Source organism: Cibotium barometz, chromosome 7 (genome assembly GCF_041138505.1).
Source record: "Cibotium barometz isolate CiBa-2024 chromosome 7, ASM4113850v1, whole genome shotgun sequence".
In the NCBI taxonomy this organism is placed as follows: domain Eukaryota; kingdom Viridiplantae; phylum Streptophyta; class Polypodiopsida; order Cyatheales; family Cibotiaceae; genus Cibotium; species Cibotium barometz.
Genome location: NC_141052.1, coordinates 9437832 through 9459717, shown reverse-complemented (window position 1 = coordinate 9459717; position 21886 = coordinate 9437832).

The following is a 21886-nucleotide window of genomic DNA, read 5'->3' as shown; positions in this document are numbered from 1 at the left end:
CCTTCTGGAAATCTTTTTTAACTTCTGTTTCAAGGAAACTTATTTTAATAAGATGAGATATTTTTCTATCCAAAAATATTTAAAACTGAATTACCACTCTCTAGAAGATTTTCTCTCTCTAGGCCAAAACTGGTAGAAACAAGATCTTTAATATTTCTGAAGAGGGATTTGATTACAGGGGAAGATGCTGAGCATCTTGAGAGGATGGGGAGGAATCTTACATCCCTGGGAAAATCCTACTCTGGAGGATTAGGCCAGTGGCTATGCCTTGTGCAAATGGGGGAAAAAAAAGCCTTGTTTCTAGGAATCAAGAATAGAGGTTGCCCAAGTTAAGGTTAATCACTCTATGGGTGATTTGATTTTAAGAGGCATTTAGTAGACCACGTTCCCCATGCGAGATAGAACTAGGTCTTACCTATTAGTCATATCCTCGTATTTTTACACAGTTGAGGTGGCGATGAGTAGGAAATTTTTCTTTTGTTAGACTTAGTGGACTATTATCTTAAGGTTTTGGCTTTTCAAGTTGGAGGACCGTATTAGAGCCGATCTTAGTGTCTAGGATTTATTATTTAAGGTTATTTTGGAATGTATGTTTTACCTAAAATAAACGTTGTGATTGATAAAATACCTTACTATAGTAAAATTTGAATTGGTGATTGAATGATTGTAGGAAGAGGAAGACACCTACTCTAGATTCCTCGTCTTCCAGTGTGTCTTCCAAACAACTTGTCGCTCTTCGAATTTTGAATTCTGTGATATGATGATGTAGATACTCAAGAAGTTGTCCCTCCCTAATCCCTCTCGTATCCAAAGAGGGTGGGGTAGAGATCACTTTTGGAATCATGGGCTGAGGTACTTCATCATCCGAGTAGACAGAATTGTGAACCTCACCATCAGTTTAAAGCGGGTTTGTTGGATCAAAAAATTGAAGATGGTTTGCCTATTCTGGTTCATGGGTACTCCCAAGCTCGATGGCTATGTGAGCATAGTATACCACAGAACCGCTAGGTATATGACCAAGTAACGCGACAGAGTAGCTGTTATGGAACACAATACAATCTAGAGACTACCTCTCCTACCATCAATTTTTTGTATCCTAGAAACCACGGCAGAACCCCCATATTTTACCTACATGGACCGCTCAAGTCTTATGCCTCAGTTAAGCCTAGGAGTCTCTTTGTATTAGTTCAGGGGGGAAGACAGGTAAACCCAAGTCTAGGGTAGAGCAAAACATCTTCTCAAGGGAGCACGTAAGAGAAAACAAGTTTTCCTAGTTAAGCTCAACAAAGCTGCTAAACCTACTAAGCAATCAGAACCCTCTTGGCTCTAAGAATTCTCTGACATCTTTCCTAATAACGAGCTTACCACCTCCTTGAGAAGTTGATCATGACATTGAGCTAATTCCTGGTGCTCAACCTGACTCAAAAACACCCTATAAGATGTCTCTCCCTTAAGTAATTGAGCTTAAGGAGCAACTTTCCTAACTCATTAAGCAAGGATTTGTACGCCCCAACAGCTCTCCTTGGGGAGCACCTATTCTTTTCCAAAAGAATAAGGATAGCACTCTTCGTCTCTACATTGATTATTGGGGGCTAAATCAAGTCACTATAAAAAACAAGTATCCTATGCCTCGCATCGAGACGAGCTTCTCGACGGGATTCATAGGACCAAGGTTTTCTAAAAATAAACTTGAGGTCTAGCTACTACCAGATCAGAGTCAAGGAAGTAGATATACCCAAGATAGCTTTCAATACCCAAGATAGCTTTCAATACCTGTTATGGCCACTATGAGTTTACTATTAAGGAAGTAGATATACCCAAGACAGCTTTCAATATCTGTTATGGCCACTATGAGTTTACTGTAATGTCATTCGGGTTAACCAATGCTCCTACAACTTTCAACTGTCTAATGCAAGATATATTTTGTCCCTACTTGGATGAATTTGTGCTTGTCTTTTTTGATGACATTTTAGTCTACTCTAAGTTAGTGGAAGAGTATGAGGAGCATATGCATAGAGTTTTGCGATTACTGCATAGACATAAACTCTATGCTAAGAAAAGTAAACGTACCTTCTTTACTCACCAGATTAAGTATCTTGGATTCATTGTCTCCCAAGATAGTATCTTAATAGATCCCCACCAAGGTCAAGGATATACTGGAATGGCCACCCCCCCCTAATTTAGTCTGCAAAGTTTGTGGATTTTTGGGAATCAAAGGATGGTACCGGATTTTCAGCAAAGATTACTCCCTGCTGGTAGTTGCACCCTTTACTGATCTTCTTAAGAAGGATTACAAAATATTGTGGTTGCCAATCCATCGAGTTAGCTTTGATCAACTCAAAGCCATCATTACCTCATCAGTCTTGAAACTTTCTGATTTCACCATGGAATTTGAGGTGATTATTACTGATGCTGCCAGTAGTCTAGCACTTGGTGGTGTCTTAGCCCAAGAAGGAAGATTGGAGGCTTATACTTCTCGCAAAATATTGTGGTTGCCAATCCATCGAGTCAGCTTTGATCAACTCAAAGCCATCATTACCTCATCAGTCTTGAAACTTCCTGATTTCACCATGGAATTTGAGGTGGTTATTACTGATGCTGCCAGTAGTCTAGCACTTGGTGGTGTCTTAGCCCAAGAAGGAAGATTGGAGGCTTATACTTCTCGCAAGCTGAAGAAATACGAGGCCAACTATGCCACCCATGATTGGAACTCTTAGTAGTTGTTCATTGCCTCAAGTTATGGAGGCATTATCTCAAGTTCCAGCTTGTAAACCGACCACAAGAGTCTAAAGTGGATCTTCACCCAGCCTTACCTCAATATGAGGCAGAGAAGATGGGTTGAAATCCTACAAGAATATCACTTTGACATCAAATTCCACCTTGGGAAGGATAAAGTGGTAGAGCAGATGCACTTAGCCGTAAATCTTTCTTGAGTGCAATTTCGATGCCAAATGATTCCATATTGGTTAAGGTGAGAGAAGTTTCATTTTTTAGGCAGCTTTTTGTGTAGGACTTCTTAATCTTACTAGGTCGCGTAATGTAATAGTGTATGCAAAACTTAAAGAGTATTTCTAACCTAGACGATATTGACGGTGGTGCGGCGGCAATGCCTACACGACGGCGTTACTTGCTCCGGTGGAGATGTTGCTTGGTCTCGCAATGTTACTCGCATCCTCGCGCATGTGTTTGGGTGCCACGACTTGAAAACTCATAAGATTAAGAAAAAATGCACTTAATGCTACACACATGTGCTAAGAATTCAGCTTCAATGATGAATTTTGTGCAAAAAGCGACATCTTTAAGTGACTTAGCATTGCTAATTTGGTTCCTTATTCAATTTCGCTAAATTTCACATTTGAATGACTACTTTAGCCAAAAAAAAAAATAAATTTCAGTATTTAAATCAAAACTTAATTGATCAATGTTAGCTTAGATGAAGGTGGTAAGACCGGTGATGATATAGATGCATCAGTATAGGTAACGCGTGCATAGCCTTGAAAAATTTTGCATATTCGATTATACATGGCCAGCAGCTACATTAAAATGAATTGGTAGTGCTAGTAAAGCTACAGCTTGCCTAAGTCGGGTGAGATTGAGGGAGCTTACACATGGTAGTATCGTTATTCTCTAAACACGAGCAATGAGCATGATAAAGAATTTATCTGATTTGTAGATGTAGGTATTCATTGCTCCTAAGATTTTTTCCATATATTGATAACCATATTAGCTCTCTTCATGGGTAGAGTGGTCAGGCCTCATACCTCTTTTAGCTTTAAGAATTCTAATACGGCCGTTGCTTAGCTTGTCAATAGTCATGTTGTTTGCTTGATTTTTTTTTACCTCTTAGGGTGGGCAGGTCTCTTACTTCTTTTAGCTTTCTATTATGCCTACTATTACCTCTTCATAGGAAAAGTGGGCAGGTCTCTTACCTCTTTTGGCTTTAAGTTTTTTAACATGGCCGTTGCTTAGCTCATCAAGTCATGTTGTTTACTTGATTTTCTTAAACTTGAGAGTGATGAAAGACAATGAGGGTGACTTAAGTAATTCTAATATGTTATCTTTGAGTTCAATGGCCATTTATAATAAGAAGTATCCAATGAAGGTCCTTTGGATAAGAGTAAATAATCATGCATATTTGCGTCTCATACTCTTTACAAAAGCATGATAATAATTGGTCATTGATCAAAACATCCCAAAGTTTACACCAAGAGTCCTAATATTTTAGTCATGAGATATAATCTCTCATTCCGGGACTGAAATATTGGGACTGTTGGTGTAAACTTTGGGAGAGGCAACATCAATGACCAATTATTATCATGCTTTTGTAAGGGAGTATGAGACACAAATATGCATGATTATTTACTCTAATCCAAACGAGCTTCACTGGATACTTATACGCTCCATTTGTCTCACCACTTCTCGTGCAAAACTTGAACCTAACACATTTTCTAGACCAAGTGAAATTGATTTTGTCCTTATGCTTCAATTCTCTATACCATTGTTGAGCCTTCCCAACTAACACTAGTGAAAAAGCATAAATTTATGTTGAGTAATCTATTGGCCCACATGTTCTACCCATCACCCATAAATCTTTGTGTCAACTAAGCAGTTATTGATGTCAGAAGTTCATCACCCCAAATGATTGGTGTTTCATCCACGATTTTGATTGTTTGATCTATTTGTTCCAATGCAAGTTTTTTTCCATTGTTCCCAATATCATTTTGGGGATGATGTTCACTCCCATCGGATCGTCTTTGCCATCCAATTATGGTGCAAACTTTGCTTCACGACTTCCATTGAAGTGGTTCAATCTACCCCATCAAACTCATTTCTAAATAAATTATCGGTTGGATGTGTTTTCCATGTTTGAAGATCTACCTTTAGAACTTGGGTCTCTTTTTGCAAATAAATGTGATCATTATAATGCCTAGTCATTCACCAACTTTGGTATGCTTTTACGAATAAATGTGATTGAATTCCTCGTCATACACCAACTTGGGTTCCTTGTGAAGGATGTAGACCAAATGACATCATCATATGAGTCTAGTTATTGATGTAAGAAGTTCATCACCCCAAATGTTTGGTGTTTCATCCACGATTTTGATTGTTTGATCTGTTTGGTTTAATGCAAGGTTTTTTCCATTGTTCTTAGTATCGATTATTGGGCAAAATAAAATAAGCCTTAATCTGGCTATGGATAGATTTGAATGTTGTATCTATTTTAATTTAAATCCCATTGTTTTCTAGTATTGTTGTATCATTGTTAAGTGGTTGTTTTAACGAACACTATGTAAGGTCTGTAATGAAGGAACTTCTTTCTAAATGTCACGTAGTGTCGTAGGAAAGACATATGAGTTTGGTGGAAAGTGGGAGGATGGAATTCTTTGACGGTACCATCCTATAGACAAGTGGATCCGATTAGTCAGGTAGCTTTCCAACAAAATTATTTTGTTGGAAGCTCTACATTAGGTAAGTAGGTCCCTGGGAAAATCCTATTGTGGAGGATTAGGCCAGTGGCTATGCCTTGTGCAAATGGGAGAAAAAAAAGTGTTGTTTCTAGGAATCAAGAATAGAGGTTGCCCAAGTTAAGGTTAATCACTCTATGGGTGATTTGATTTTAAGAGTCATTTAGTAGACCACGTTCCCCATGCGAGTTCCCCATGCGAGACAGAACTAGGTCTTACCTATTAGTCATATCCTCATATCTTTGCACAGTTGAGGTGGCGATGAGTAGGAAATTTTTCTTTTGTTAGACTTAGTGGACTATTATCTTAAGGTTTCGTCTTTTCAGGTTGGGGGACCGTATTAGAGCCGATCTTAGTGTCTAGGATTTGTTATTTAAGGTTGTTTTGGAATGTATGCTGCTTTACCTAAAATAAACGTTGATTGATAAAATACCTTACTATAGTAAAATTTGAATTGGTGATTGAATGATTGTAGGAAGAGGAAGACACCTACTCTAGATTCCTCGTCTTCCAGTGTGTTCCAAACAACCTGTCGCTCTTCAAATTTTGAATTTCGTGATTGTAGGAAGAGGAAGACACCTACTCTCGATTCCTCGTGTTCCAGTGCGTCTTCCAAAAACTTGTCGCTCTTAAAATTTTGAATTCCGTGATATGATGATGCAGATACTCAAGAAGTTGTCCCTCCCTAATCCCTCTTGTATCCAAAGAGGGTGGGGTAGAGATCACTTTTGGAATCATGGGCTGAGGTACTTCATCATCCGAGTAGACGGAATTGGGAACCTCCCCATCAGTTTAAAGCGGGTTTGTTGGATCGAGAAATTGAAGATGGTTTGCTTATTCTGGTTCATGGGTACTCCCAAACTCGACGGCTATGTGACCATAGTATACCACAGAACCGCTGGGTATATGACCAAGTAATGTAAGTACTTACCTACTACCGCGACGACAGAGTAGCTGTTATGGAACACAATACAATCTAGAGACTACCTCTCCTACCATCAATTTTTTGTATCCTAGAAACCACGACAGGACCCCCGTATTCCACCTACGTGGACCGCTCAAGTCTTATGCCTCATTTAAGCCTAGGAGTCTCTTTGTATTAGTTCAGGGGGGGAAGACAGGTAAACCCAAGTCTAGGGTAGAGCAAAACATCTTCTCAAGGGAGCACGTAAGAGAAAACAAGTTTTCCTAGTTAAGCTCAACAAAGCTGCTAAACCTACTAAGGAATCAGAACCCTCTTGGCTCTAAGAATTCTCTGACATCTTTCCTAATGAGCTTACCACCTCCTTGAGAAGTCGATCATGACATTGAGCTAATTCCTAGTGCTCAACCTGACTCAAAAACACCCTATAAGATGTCTCTCCCTGAAGTAATTGAGCTTGAGCAACTTTCCTAACTCATTGAGCAAGGATTTGTACGCCCCAACAACTCTCCTTGGGGAGCACCTGTTCTTTTCCAAAAGAATAAGGACGGCACTCTTTGTCTCTACATTGATTATTGGGGGCTAAATCAAGTCACTATCAAAAACAAGTATCCTATGCCTCGACGAGCTTCTCGATGTGTAAGGTTCCTCCCTTCAAAAATGGGAGAAACACTTAAGATAGTCCGCTAAGTCTTATCTTGGGAAAAATTTCCTATTCATCGACACCTCGACCCTGCAAAGATTCAAGGATACAATTTATAGGTATGACCTAACTCTATCCCGCAGGGGGAGCGAGCGTGATTTTCTTAAACATCAAATTACCCATAGGGTAATTGATCATAAATTGGGCAACAACTAGACTTGATTTCTAGGGACAACGCTTTTTTCCTCATCTTATGCAAGGCACAGCCGCCGCTGGCCTAGTCTTCTAGAATAGAGTTGCCTTGGAACCTAACTATCTAGCGTACGGCTTTCACTTAATCTGTTGGAAAGCTACCCGACTAATCGGGTCCACCCGTCCGTAGGATGGTGCTGTCAGGGCATTCCATCCTCCCACTTTCTACCCTACTTACGCATCAATTTGTTTTCTAATTAATCTTACCACACTGTTTGACATAAATAAACATATTCCTTAATTAAGGCCCTTTTTCACAAGGTTCGTTAAAACAGCCTTCTTACACAATGCAATCATACCAAAGACAAGATGTAATTATATAAAAAGTCTATACATGAACCAATTCCATACAAACCAAAATCGGCTCTCTTATTCTTATTCTGTCGATGATCTAGAATTCGGCCTTCCAGCCTCTACATGCTGGGCAAAACCCTACAGGACCATACACCTCATCATCGGCCCCACCGCCGCCGCTGGGCGAGGACTCAAGCCGGCCTGTCGTCCTCTCAGACTCCATCGCTCGATCCTCCCGCCCCTCAGAGGGATGTTTGCACGCTAGGGTGGGCTTATTTACCACACTAGCCTGGGCCCTCAGAACTAGGCAGCCTCATAATCTCTCGCCTCAATCGACGATCCTTATTCTCCCAAAGGTATGAGGGATACCTTGGGCCAGTCCCGGGCTTTGCTAAAACGACGCCGCCCGGTTACACAAGCACGGAACGGAGTTAGCGTTAGATAATAACTTCAGCATTCACAATTCATGAAGATAACAATTTCAATGCAATTTGTCGAATACAACATCACATAATTCGTAACTTCATAAAATTTTATGTCGTCATTTTAGAAGGAAAAGATACCATTCATTAACACTAATTTAAGGAAAATCTCTTCTTTTAAAAATTAATCAAGCTAACCTGGCCACCATTTCCTTGAGGAGCTTGAAAAGGGAGGGCTTGAGCCGCATTGGGAGCATCTTCCCTCATCTCGTTTTATTGCGCGCTCCTCTTGAGGCAATATTTTGACGTCTTCAAGAAGAGGCCATCTTAGGCGTCGCCTTGTAGAGCTCACTGCTGCGATCGAAACGCTGTCGGATCTGAATTTTGAGCTTTTTTGCTCACCGTATGAGCAAAAGAATATAGCGCACGAACCCTTTCTTAAGGCAAAAAACCCTTATTAAAGTCTACGCAAATGCGGGGGGAATTGTGAGATGTCCTTAAGGGTAAAAACGTGGAGAGGGCTGAGAGGGAATGTTGTAAACTATCAGGGACTGCTGTAAGTCTCTTCACACGGGGGGGAGAAGAGTTAAGGACACTGGCTCCAAGCAAGAGGGTGTTAAAAAATATGGCAAACACCTTCACTAAAATGATGTGTAGGGCACATACCTTGTAACTAGCACTATGCACTAAAGTCATAGATTATGGGCAAATGGATACAAAGGTTATTATGCACTCTTACCATGATGTAAAAGAGTCATTTAGGAGCTCAACATCAGCCAAAGGGGTCGTGATCCCTTGATTAGGTAGCATTGGTGTGATTGCAAGATTCTAGGGTTGGTGGTCACTTTTAGGTGCTTGAATCTAGGAGGGAAGGTGGAGATGATTTAGATGATGATTAACACCTAATCTTGAGCTTAATCCTCATGTACTTCAGCCTATATAAAGAGGCTCTCATCTATTGAAATCAACACATTTTATTGCCCCTCACTTATGTTGTCATTATGCTCATCATTATGCTAATTACTTCTTGATTAGTAGCTTAACTTCATCTTCTTCATTTCTATTCAACTATGCAATGGAGCTAGTGTTTGATCCTCCTTAGAATGGTTTTTAACATGGTATCAGAGCTAGGACTAGCCCATACATTTAGAATCAAGTCCCATCTTATTTGCTTAGCAAGAGATTAGTGAAAATTAGGGTTTCATTAGCTTTTATGGGTTTCCTAGAAAACAGGATCTAGAATAGCAGCTGAGTGGAGGCCTTGGTGCTCACAAACCACGTAACCATTGCCAAAATCCTTTTGTGGGAACTTCACCAGCAATATTGCTAAGGGGCATGGCACCTCAATTGCACCATTCATAGCTCCACGTCGCGCTGGCAACTTCGTTTTCCCCAAAACAGGCACGTTCTTGATAGGCGACCACCAAAAGTATTGTTGCAGCTCACACACATCAAATTGGTCTAATTCCTCTTAGGTGTGGCTTCATTGGAACCTAAACTTACTCCTCCTAAGAGGGTTTTGCAAATGATTGAGTGTGCTTCACACACCAAGCAAAAAACCAGGGTGCTGTCCAGAACTGCCATAGCCAAAAAAGGTACTTTGGTAAATTTGAGATTACTCATTGATTAAGTTGCTTAAGCAAGTGTTTGTGGGCTCTAAAATCATCTAGACATACTGCTATTCAATGCCCTTGAAGATTTTTAGCTTATTCTTTGTGCAACTCCTTCAAATATTGACTCCAAGTGAGCTCATTTCTCTGCATAGTGAGCAGAATATTCAACTCCACTAATCAATGATTAATCTATCATAATCCTTATCATTTGGTGCAATAAGTGGTTCATACATGTCATTAGGGACTTGCTACATCCCCTTATTACTTCACACTTAATTTTCCACTTGATTAGGTGTCTCCCTTGCTTCCCACAAATCAATATATTTTCTGGTTTTATCTTTTGGAAAGCATATGCTAAATAACTTGATTTAGCACTATTCTTTGGTCTTAATCTCTCTTGTAAAAGGGTAGACACTACCTCAATCATCAAAGGTAAGACCCCCTTCATTCCATATCATAATGGCTACCAAGGATTCTCCATCAATGCGCTTTAAAGGTCATGGTTTTCACACATGGCAAACCCGCATCAAGTTAATGCTCATGAAGAAGGGGCTCTTCAACATAGTAAATGGGAATGAGAAGAAGCCAAGGACTCTTGTTGATGTTCCTTGTTGGGAAGTAAGAGATGACAAAGCTCGTGCCATCATCACATTGGAGCTTGATGACACTTACATTCATCATGTGGATGGATGCGAAACTTCCAAGGAAGTTTGGGACCAACTCACAACTCTATTTGGGGCTCGATCTAAAAGTTCAAAGTTTGGTTTGCTCATTGAATTTTTTAAGCTAGAAATGAAGTCTGGCACATCCCTAGCCTCACATTTGAACTACATGAAAGGCCTATTAACACAACTTGCAGGAATAGGTCTTAAGATGGATGAAGATGTCTCCATTGGTGTATTACTTAAATCTTTACCTGAAGAATATGACCATGTGGTCACAACCTTGACCAATATGCCAATATCAAAGCTTGTGGACATTGAAGCATCTCTTCTTGAGGAGGAGAGAAAACTAAAGACCAAGCAAATGGAGTCTCCATCGTCATCAACCTTGTCTACTGAAAATGCTTATTATGCAGGATCTAGTAGGTATGGCAAGAACAAAGGCAACTACAACAAGGGCTACAACAACAACAATCTCATTTGTGACTTTTGTCACAAACCTGGCCATGTAGAGAAGAATTGTTTTGCCAAGAAGAAGATGCAACGAGTCTACATCATGGAAGAAGTGCAACAGGAAGAAGACCAAGAAGAAGAAAAAGATGAAGACAAGGGCCACCATCATGAGGCCCTATCTATGATTAGATCAAATCATTTATTCTAAAGTGCTAAAAGCAAGGGCATGCCCTATACACATGGGTGTCCTCTTCACTCATACATGTAGCCACGTCTTGTCACACTCTTCTAAAGTCGTCCCATACCTCTTTTGTACGCATGACTAAAGCCTCTGAGTTCACATTGGCATAACCTATGTATGGCATTGCTAGTCAGACCACACTCATGCATGCTATCACTGAGCATTGGGTGGTTAATTAGGCTCATGAGAGTCAGCATGACCAACTGCATCATTGAGTGGATTCAGTGTTTGAGGAGGGGTGTTAAAAAATATGGCAAACACCTTCACTAAAATGATGTGTAGGGCACATACCTTGTAACTAGCACTATGCACTAAAGTCATAGATTATGGGCAAATGGATACAAAGGTTATTATGCACTCTTACCATGATGTAAAAGAGTCATTTAGGATCTCAACATCAGCCAAAGGGGTCGTGATCCCTTGATTAGGTAGCATTGGTGTGATTGCAAGATTCTAGGGTTGGTGGTCACTTTTAGGTGCTTGAATCTAGGAGGGAAGGTGGAGATGATTTAGATGATGATTAACACCTAATCTTGAGCTTAATCCTCATGTACTTCAGCCTATATAAAGAGGCTCTCATCTATTGAAATCAACACATTTTATTGCCCCTCACTTATGTTGTCATTATGCTCATCATTATGCTAATTACTTCTTGATTAGTAGCTTAACTTCATCTTCTTCATTTCTATTCAACTATGCAATGGAGCTAGTGTTTGATCCTCCTTAGAATGGTTTTTAACAGAGGGGGATGGAGGAAAATTGGCTTATCTGAAAAGAGCCAAATGAGGGGGTGTGAGAGGGGTGGCTGCAAGGGCGGCTATACTATAGCAAGTACGCTACACAGGGATGGACGACGGTACGGACGGCGGTACAACAGGGCATACGCTACACAGAAATGCGTGCTGCCTGTGGAGCACCCCGGGGATTTTTATAGCTGAGGGGTATGGGTACGGGTGCTGCACAAAGCAAGGACGAAAGGACGGTGTACCTTCAAAGGCTATTTATCAGTGGCCTGCATGGGTCTAGGGGGAAAGGTACGGTGTCGGTTGTCCGGGAAAGGAGTGGTACGCATGTACCTTATCTGGTCTGGGGCAGCATGGGTGTCCACGTAAGGGTACGTGTGGACCATACAGTGGGCGGCCATCCTTTGGTTCTTGGGCGGCCATAGTACGGGCACCCTAGTTAGTGTGTACGATCCAAATTTTGGGGCGAGGTACCCAAATTCGGGACGCCGATTTGCGTGCCGCGGACCGCCCCAAGGGGTGATTTTTTTTTTTTGTCCGGGAGGTTCTCTTGGTCGTAGGGGTTCAGACCGTTTGTCAATCGGACGCCCGGTCCTGCATTTATTAAGGTTTAAAGGTCGCCGTTTTTTAACTAAAATGATTGAAATTTGCGTATTGGCTTGATCCGGTGTCCGTTTTGGATGCTGTAAAATCCTCTATTAGGGTAAAATTGTGCGCAGATTCTAAATTTGGTCTCAGAATTTAAAGATTCTAAGTAGAAATGACTCAAATAATAAAAATATTGATTTTTATACCATAAAAACTCATAATTATATAGACATTTCTTTATTAGTGAAGATGGGTATGTTACATCCTTCCCCCCTTAAAGAAATTGAGATGTCCTCATCTCATCATGAATTGGGGATAATCCTTTAAGAGTGTAGCTTCATCTTCCCAAGTTGCATCCTCTTCAGGGTAATCTTTCCACTGTACTAGATGTTCTACAAGAGTTCTATTTCGGAGTTGCCTCTCCCTAGAATCTATGATGCTATTGGGCTGTAATTCAAGGACTCCTTGAGTAGGGATTACAACTTGTTCATCATCAAGAATATGATCGAGACTGGGGACATATGGTTTTAACAAACTTACATGAAATACATTATGGACTTTGATATGGGCTGGAAGTTGGAGTTTATAGGCACTTTTACCTAGACACTTGATAACTGTATAGGGATCACAATACCTAGGGCTGAGCTTCTTATATTTCCCAAGTGATAGAGAACTTCCTTTGGGTTGCACTCATAGAAGAACTCTGTCTCCTTCCTTGAAGATCCTTTCAGACCTCTTGTTGTCAGCATAATGCTTTTGTCGATCTTGGGCAGCTTTAATATCCTTTTGGATTGCCTTGGTTTGTTCCTCCATCTCTTCGAGCATTTTCCTGGATGCCTCGAATCTTATGGTTGGATCAGAGAAATTTAGAGGAGACAAGCATTCTTGCCCATAGAGTGCTTTGAACGGTGACATTCCTATGCTTTGATGATAAGATGTATTGTAGGCAAATTCTACCAGAGGAAGGTATTGAATCCACCTTTTGGGTTCCCGTCCACAGTATGCTCTGAGAATGTCTTCAATTACTTGATTGACTCTCTCAGTTTGGCCATCGATCTCTCTGGAGGATGATAAGCTGTGCTAAAGCAAAGTTGAGTTCCCAGAGCTTGAAATAAAGACTGCCAAAATTTTGAAGTGAAGTCAGAATCCCGATCACTTACTATCCTTTTTGGGAGACCATGAAGTTTGAGGACTTCCTTGATGAATATTCGAGCAACATCAGAAGCTTTGAAGGTCTTCTTTGCTGGTATAAGGTGAGCTACTTTGGTAAGTAAGGTATAAGGTGAGCTACTTTGGTAAGTAAGTCCACTACTACTAGAATGGAGTCATATCCTCCTTGAACAGTGGGGAGACTTGTGACAAAATCCATACTAATGCACTCCCACTTCATTTGGGGAATATCTAAGGGTTGAAGTTTTCCAGGCATCTTGACCCTTTTAGCTTTGATCCTTTGGCATGAGAGACATTGCTTCAAGTACCGAAGCACATCATTTTTCAAGCCTGCCCAATGAAAGCTCCTTCTTATAGCATTTAATGTTTTTGCATAGCCTGGGTGTCCTGCAGTAGGGCTATCATGAGCTTCATGGAGGATTAGTTTCTTTAAAGCAGGATCCTTAGGGATACATAGCCTGTGATTGAAGTAGAGGCTTCCTTCGTGAGTGGAGTATCCCTTGATTAGATTCTTCTCTTTCTCTGAATGTCCCCCTTCTTCTACTAACTTTATCATCCTCTGATAATCTGGATCATGAGATGAGACTTCTTCCACCTTGACCAGAATGGGATTATTTGTCATTGAAATAGCACTCAAGAAAGATTTGCGGCTAAGTGCATCTGCTACCACATTATCTTTCCCAGGGCGGAATTTGATGTCAAAATCATATTCTTGTAGAATTTCAATCCATCTCCTTTGCCGCATGTTGAGGTTAGGCTGGGTGAAGATCCACTTTAGACTTTTGTGGTCAGTTTTACAAGCTGGAGTTTGCCTCCCAAGAGATAATGTCTCCATAATTTGAGGCAATGAACAACTCCTAAGAGCTCCAAGTCATGGGTGGCATAATTTGCCTCATATTGCTTCACCTTGCGGGAAGTATAAGCAACTGGTCTTCCTTCTTGGCCTAAGACACCACCACGTGCTAGACTACTAGCATCAGTAACTACTTCAAATTCCTTGGCGAAATCAAGCTGGAGTTTGCCTCCCAAGAGATAATGTCTCCATAATTTGAGGCAATGAACAACTGCTAAGAGCTCCAAGTGATGGGTGGCATAATTTGCCTCATATTGCTTCATCTTGCGGGAAGTATAAGCAACTGGTCTTCCTTCTTGGCCTAAGACACCACCAAGTGCTAGACTACTAGCATCAGCAACTACTTCAAATTCCTTGGCGAAATCAGGAAGTTTCAGGACTGGGGCAGAAGTGATAATGGCCTTGAGCTGATCAAAACTGTTTTGATGGATTGGCAGCCACACTATTTTGCAATCCTTCTTAAGAAGATCCGTCAAAGGTGCAGCTACCAAGGCATAATCTTTTATAAAAATCCTATACCAACCCGTGATTTCCAAAAGCCCACGAACTTCACGAACTGATTTAGGGGGTGGCCATTCTAGAATATCCTTGACCTTGGCAGGGTCTACTGAGATGCCATCTTTGGAGACGATGAATCCAAGATACTTAATTTGATGAGTAAAGAAGGTACATTTGCTTTTCTTGGCATAGAGTTTGTATCTGCGTAGCAATTGCAGAACTCTACGCACATGCTCCTCATGCTCTTCCATTGATTTGGAGTAGATTAAGATGTCATCAAAGAAAACAAGCACAAATTCATCCAAGTAGGCGGTTGAAGGTTGTAGGAGCATTGGTTAACCCGAATGACATTACAGTAAACTCATAGTGGCCATAACGGGTATTGAAGGCTGTCTTGGGTATATCTGCTTCCTTGACTTTGATCTGATAGTAACCAGACCTCAAATCTATTTTTGAGAAAACTTTGGCCCCATGAAGCCTGTCAAGAAGTTCGTCGATGCGAGGGATAGGATACTTATTCTTGACAGTGACTTGATTTAGCCCTCGATAATCTATGCAGAGGTAGAGAGTCCCGTCCTCTTTTTTTGGAAAAGAACAGGTGCTCCCCAAGGAGAGCTACTGGGGCGTACAAATCCTTGTTCAATGAGTTGGGAAAGATGCTCCTTAAGTTCAATGGCTTCAGGAAGGGACATTTTATAGGGAGTTTTTGAGGCGGGTTGAGCTCTAGGGATCACCTCGATTTCATGGTCGACTTCTCGAGGAGGCGGTAACCCTGTAAGCTCGTGAGGGAAGATGTCAGAGAATTCTTGGAGCCAAGAGGGTTCTTTCTCCATACTAGGTTCAATGACTTTGTTGAGTTTGACTAAGAAAACTTGCTGACCCTTACGTATTCCCTTGAGAAGATGTTTTGCCTTGACTACCCTAGATTTAGGTTTCCCTGTGATCCCCTGAACAGTTGTTACTTGGCCATGCTCATTTTCAAAAGTGATACTCCCCTGGGTGGTTACAATGAATGCTAGCTTTGTTTGCAATTAACCAGTCCATCCCAAGGATTCCATCATAAATTCCTAGTGGCAAGACTCTAAAGTGGCCATGAGTTTGCTCATTACCCAGCTCAAAATCAAGGTTCCCTATAGAGTGGCGAGATACTACTTCTTTCCCACTAGACAATAATTCTTCTAGCTATTTTTTGACTCAAGTTTAATTTTTGCAAGGACCTAGGAGAAAGGAATGAATGGGTACTGCCACAATCAATCAAAAGCTGAAATGGCTTATCGTGATGAGTGGCGGGGGTTTGGATTACACCAAATTGTTTATTCGGACCTTGGTGTTCTACTGCCGCATGGACAGTGGCGCGCTCTTCTTCAGCTGTTTCACTTATAACACAGGTAGTCCTAGCAACTGCTCCTCCGCGGCCTCTGCCACGGCCACTGCCTCTTGCACCTTGGTGGATAGGGGTTCCACGGCCTTGATTTCCTCTGCTACCTTGGGGAAATGATGTTGCCATCTTGGGACAATTGGCTCTAAAGTGTCCCGGCTCATTGCACTCAAAACACAGAGGGCCTTCTCTAGAAGAAGCAGCATATGAGCGGGGGATAGAAGAGTTGCCTTGTTTTCCTCTATTGTAGTAGGGGAAATTTTGTTGAGGTTTCTTGTAGGGTTGATCTTTAAGATTTTCCTCAGGGTAAGATCTCTTTTGATTCTTCGGTTTGTTAGCCTTCATTTCTTTCACAAGGGGCTTTGCTCGTATGAGAGCATCCTATAATGTGCTTGGCCTCATTGCTTCAAGGCGGGAATCTAAGGGTTCATTTAGCCCTTGGCAAAAATGAGCCACTTGCTGGGAAGTAGTCATAGCTGGGGCATACTTCCGAAGGGTGATAAATTTGGAATAGTAGTCCTCAAGAGTTAAGCTGCACTGCCTAAGACTAAAAAACTCATTCATCTTTATGGATTCATGGGATGGGGGAAGATATCTTTCCTTCACTGCCTGCTTGACGTCTTCCCACGTTTGAGAATGCTCGGTGACTTCCTTGTCACGGCACCACTGTTTCCACCAGAGCTTAGCATCTCCGATGAGGCAAAACCGTGCGAGCATAGACTGATTTGCTACTCCAGTACCGGCAGCAGAGAAATAATTGTCCATCGCCTCAATCCAGACTTCAGCATCCTTCTCAACCTTTGAACCTTCTCCTTTAAAGGAGGGAGGTTGCATTTGCTTGAGCAGGAGCTTCTTCTCCTGGGTATCGGTGTAAAGCGCATTGGGAAGTGGAGGGTGGTCATCTTGGCCATCATTGTAAAAACAATTTTAAGATTACAAGATTCATATTTGCACAACGCTTATTTTTGGAGAGTAAAACATTGAAATTATTTTATTTCCAAATATTTACAAGGTCAAGTTTTATTACAAAGATCTGAGACTAATATAATTAGTTTTATTTGACATCAAGGGAAATTCCTAGGCTTGACTGACATAAGGGTAGAGCGGTCCACATAGGTGAAATATGGGGGTTCCGCTGTAGTTTCTAAGACTCTAAAAACTGATGGTAAGGGTGGTAAACTCTGGATTGGGGTAGATCCCAACACTGCTACTCTATCAGCAGGTAAGACCTGCATCACTTTGTCATACACCCAGCGATCCTGAGGTATGCAAACCCCATCTATAGTCACAGCGGTGTCGGCCCTGGGGGTACTGACGAACCAAAATAAGCGGATCATCTTCAGCTTCTCAATCCAATGAATCTGCTTAAAGGTCGGTGGTGAGGTTCCCAATTTGATCTGCTCGGATGAAGAAGTATCTCGGTCCATGACTCCAGAAATCTCTACCCCATCCTCTTTGAATACGAGAGAAATGAGGGAGGGATATCTTCTCTAATATTTGCACCATGGTGTCACGGAACTCGAAATTCGAGGAGTGACTAGCAGTCTCGAAGATGCATTGGAACACTAGAAACTTGGAGTAGGCATCTTCCTCTTCCTACAATCATTCAAACATCAATTCAACTTATTTGTTTTAGTAGGATGTTTTTACTAGTTAGCATTATGTTAGTAGGTAAAACATTTATTACAAAACAGTCCTTAAATGGCAATTCCTAGGAGCTAAACTCGCTCTGATACCAATTATAAGGTTCCTCCCTTCAAAAATGGGAGAAACACTTAAGATAGTCCGCTAAGTCTTATCTTGGGAAAAATTTCCTATTCATCGACACCTCGACCCTGCAGAGATTCAAGGATACGATTTATAGGTATGACCTAGCTCTATCCCGAAGGGGGAGCGTGATTTTCTTAAACATCAAAACACCCATAGGGTAATTGATCATAAATTGGGCAACTCCTAGACTTGATTTCTAGGGACAACGCTTTTTTCCTCATAGGGGGAGCGTGATTTTCTTAAACATCAAATCACCCATAGGGTAATTGATCATAAATTGGGCAACTCCTAGACTTGATTTCTAGGGACAACGCTTTTTTCCTCATCTTATGCAAGGCACAGCCGCTGGTCTAGTCTTCTAGAATAGAGTTGCCCACAGGAACCTAACTATCTAGCGTACGGCTTTCACTTAATCTGTTGGAAAGCTACCCGACTAATCGGGTCCACCCGTCCGCCGTAGGATGGTGCCATCAGGGCATTCCATCCTCCCACTTTCCACCCTACTCATGCATCAATTTGTTTTCTAATTAATCCTACCACACTGTTTGACATAAATAAACATATTCCTTAATTAAGGTCCTTTTTCACAAGGTTCATTAAAACAGCCTTCTTACACAATGCAATCATACCAAAGACAAGATGTAATTATATAAAAAGTCTATACATGAACCAATTCCATACAAGCCAAACTGGCTCTCTTATTCTTATTCTGCCGATGATCTAGAATTCGGCCTTCCAGCCTCTACATGTTGGGCAAAACCCTACGGGACCATACACCTCATCGTTGGCGAGGACTTAAGCTGGCCTGTTGCCCTCTCAGGCTCCATCACTCGATCCTCTCACCTCTCAGAGGGATGTCTACACACTAGGGTGGGCTTATTTACCGCACTAGCCTGGGCCCTCAGAACTAGGCAGCCTCATAATCTCTCGCCTCAATCGGCGATCCTTATTCTCCCAAAGGTATGAGGGATACCTTGGGCCATTCCCGGCCTTTGCTAACGACACCGCCCGGCTACACAAGCACGGAACGGAGTTAGCGTTAGATAACAACTTCAATCCAATTTATTAAATATAGCATTCACAATTCATGAAGATAATAATTTCAATGCAATTTGTCGAATACAACATCACATAATTCGTAACTTCATACAATTTTTATGTTGTCATTTTAAAAGGAAAAGATACCATTCATTAACACTAATTTAAGAAAAATCTTTTCTTTTAAAAATTAATCAAGCTAACCAGGCCACCATTTCCTTGAGGAGCTTGAAAAGGGAGGGCTGGAGCCTCATTGGGAGCATCTTTCCTCATCTCGTTATTGCGCGCTCCTCTTGAGGTAATATTTTGACATCTCCAAGAAGAGGCCATCTTAGGCATCGCCTTGTAGAGCTCATTGCTGCGATCGAAATGCTTCAGTCGGATCTGAATTCTGAGCTCGTTTGCTCACCGTATGAGCAAAAGAATATGGAGCACGAACCCTTTCTTAAGGCAAAAAACCCTTATTAAAGTCTACGCAAATGGGGGGGAATTGTGAGATGTCCTTAAGAGTAAAAACGTGGAGAGGGCTGAGAGGGGCTGCTGTAAACTGTGAGGTGCTGCTGTAAGTCTCTTCACACGGGGGGGAGAAGAGTTAAGGACACTGGCTCCAAGCAAGAGGGGGATGGAGGAAAATTGGTTTATCTGAAAAGAGCCAAATGAGGGGGTGTGAGAGGGGTGGCTGCAAGGGCGGCTGTACTGCAGCAAGTACGCTACACAGGGACGGACGACGGTACGGACGGCGGTACAACAGGGCATACGCTACACAGAAATGCGTGCTGCCTGTGGAGCACCCCGGGGGTTTATATAGCTGAGGGGTATGGGTACGGGCGCTGCACAAAGCAAGGACGAAAGGACGGTGTACCTTCAAAGGCTATGGATCAATGGCGTGCATGGGTCTAGGAGGAAAGATACAGTGTCGGTTGTCCGAGAAAGGAGTGGTACGCATGTACCTTATCTGGTCTAGGGCAGCATGGGTGTCCACGTAAGGGTATGTGTGGACCATACAGTGGACGGCCGTCCTTTGCTTCTTGGGTGGCCATCGTACGGGCACCCTAGTTAGTGTGTACGGCCCAAATTTTGGGGTGGGATACCCAAATTTGGGACGCCCGCCTCGATTTGCGTGCCGGACCGCCCCGAGGAACGAAAATTTTTTTTTTTGTCCAGGAGGTTCTCCTGGTCGTAGGGGTTCAGACCGTTTGTCAATCGGATGCCCGGTCGTGCATTTATTAAGGTTTAAAGGTCGCCGTTTTTTAACTAAAATGACTGAAATTTGCGTATTGGCTTGATCCGATGTCCGTTTTGGATGGTGTAAAATCCTCTATTAGGGTAAAATCACGTGCAGATTCCAAATTTGGGCTCAAAATTTAAAGATTCTAAGTAGAAATGACTTAAATAATAAAATCATTGATTTTTATACCATAAAAACTCATAATTACATGGACATTTCTTTATTAGTGAAGATGGGTATGTTACATGATGGGCTTCATAGGACCAAGGTTTTCTAAAAATAAACTTGAGGTCTAGCTACTACCAGATTAGAGTCAAGGAAGTAGATATACCCAAGATAGCATTCAATACTTGTTATGGCCACTTTGAGTTTACTGTTAAGGAAGTAGATATACCCAAGATAGCTTTCAATATCTGTTATGGCCATTATGAGTTTACTGTAATGTCATTCGGGTTAACCAATGCTCCTACAACTTTCAACTGTCTAATGCAAAATATATTTTGTCCCTACTTGGATGAATTTGTGCTTGTCTTTTTTGATGACATTTTAGTCTACTCTAAGTTGGTGGAAGAGTATGAGGAGCATGTGCGTAGAGTTTTGCAATTACTGCATAGACATAAACTCTATGCGAAGAAAAGTAAATGTACCTTCTTTACTCGCTAGATTATCTTGGATTCATTGTCTCCCAAGATAGTATCTTAATAGATCCCCACCAAGGTCAAGGATATACTAGAATGGCCACCCCCTAATTTAGTCTGCAAAGTTTGTGGATTTTTGGGAATCAAAGGATGGTACAGGATTTTCAGCAAAGATTACTCCCTGCTGGTAGCTGCACCCTTTACTGATTTTCTTAAGAAGGATTGCAAAATATTGTGGTTGCCAATCCATCGAGTCAGATTTGATCAACTCAAAGCCATCGTTACCTCATCACCAATCTTGAAACTTCTTGATTTCACCATGGAATTTGAGGTGGTTATTACTGATGCCAGTAGTCTAGCACTTGGTGGTGTCTTAGCCTAAGAAGGAAGACTGGTGGCTTATACTTCTCGTCGCAAGCTGAAGAAATACGAGGCCAACTATGCCACCCATGATTGGAACTCTTAGCAGTTGTTCATTGCCTCAAGTTATGGAGGTATTATCTCAAGTTCCAGCTTGTAAACCGGCCACAAGAGTCTAAAGTGGATCTTCACCCAGCCTTACCTCAATATGAGGTAGAGAAGATGGGTTGAAATCCTACAAGAATATCACTTCGACATCAAATTCCACCTTGGGAAGGATAAAGTGGTAGAGCAGATGCACTTAGCCATAAATCTTTCTTAAGTGCAATTTCGATGCCAAATGATTCCATATTGGTCAAGGTGAGAGAAGTTTCATTTTTTAGGTAGCTTTTTGTGTAGGACTTCTTAATCTTACTAGGTCACGTAATGCAATGGTGTATGCAAAACTTAAAGAGCATTTCTAACGTAGACGATATTGACAGCGGCGGGGCGGCAGTGCCTACACGACGGCGTTACTTGCTCCGACGGAGATGTTGCTTGGTCTCGCAATGTTACTCGCATCCTCGTGCACGTGTTTGGGTGCCACGACTTGAAAACTCATAAGATTAAGAAAAAATGCACTTAATGCTACATACATGTGCTAAGAATTTAGCTT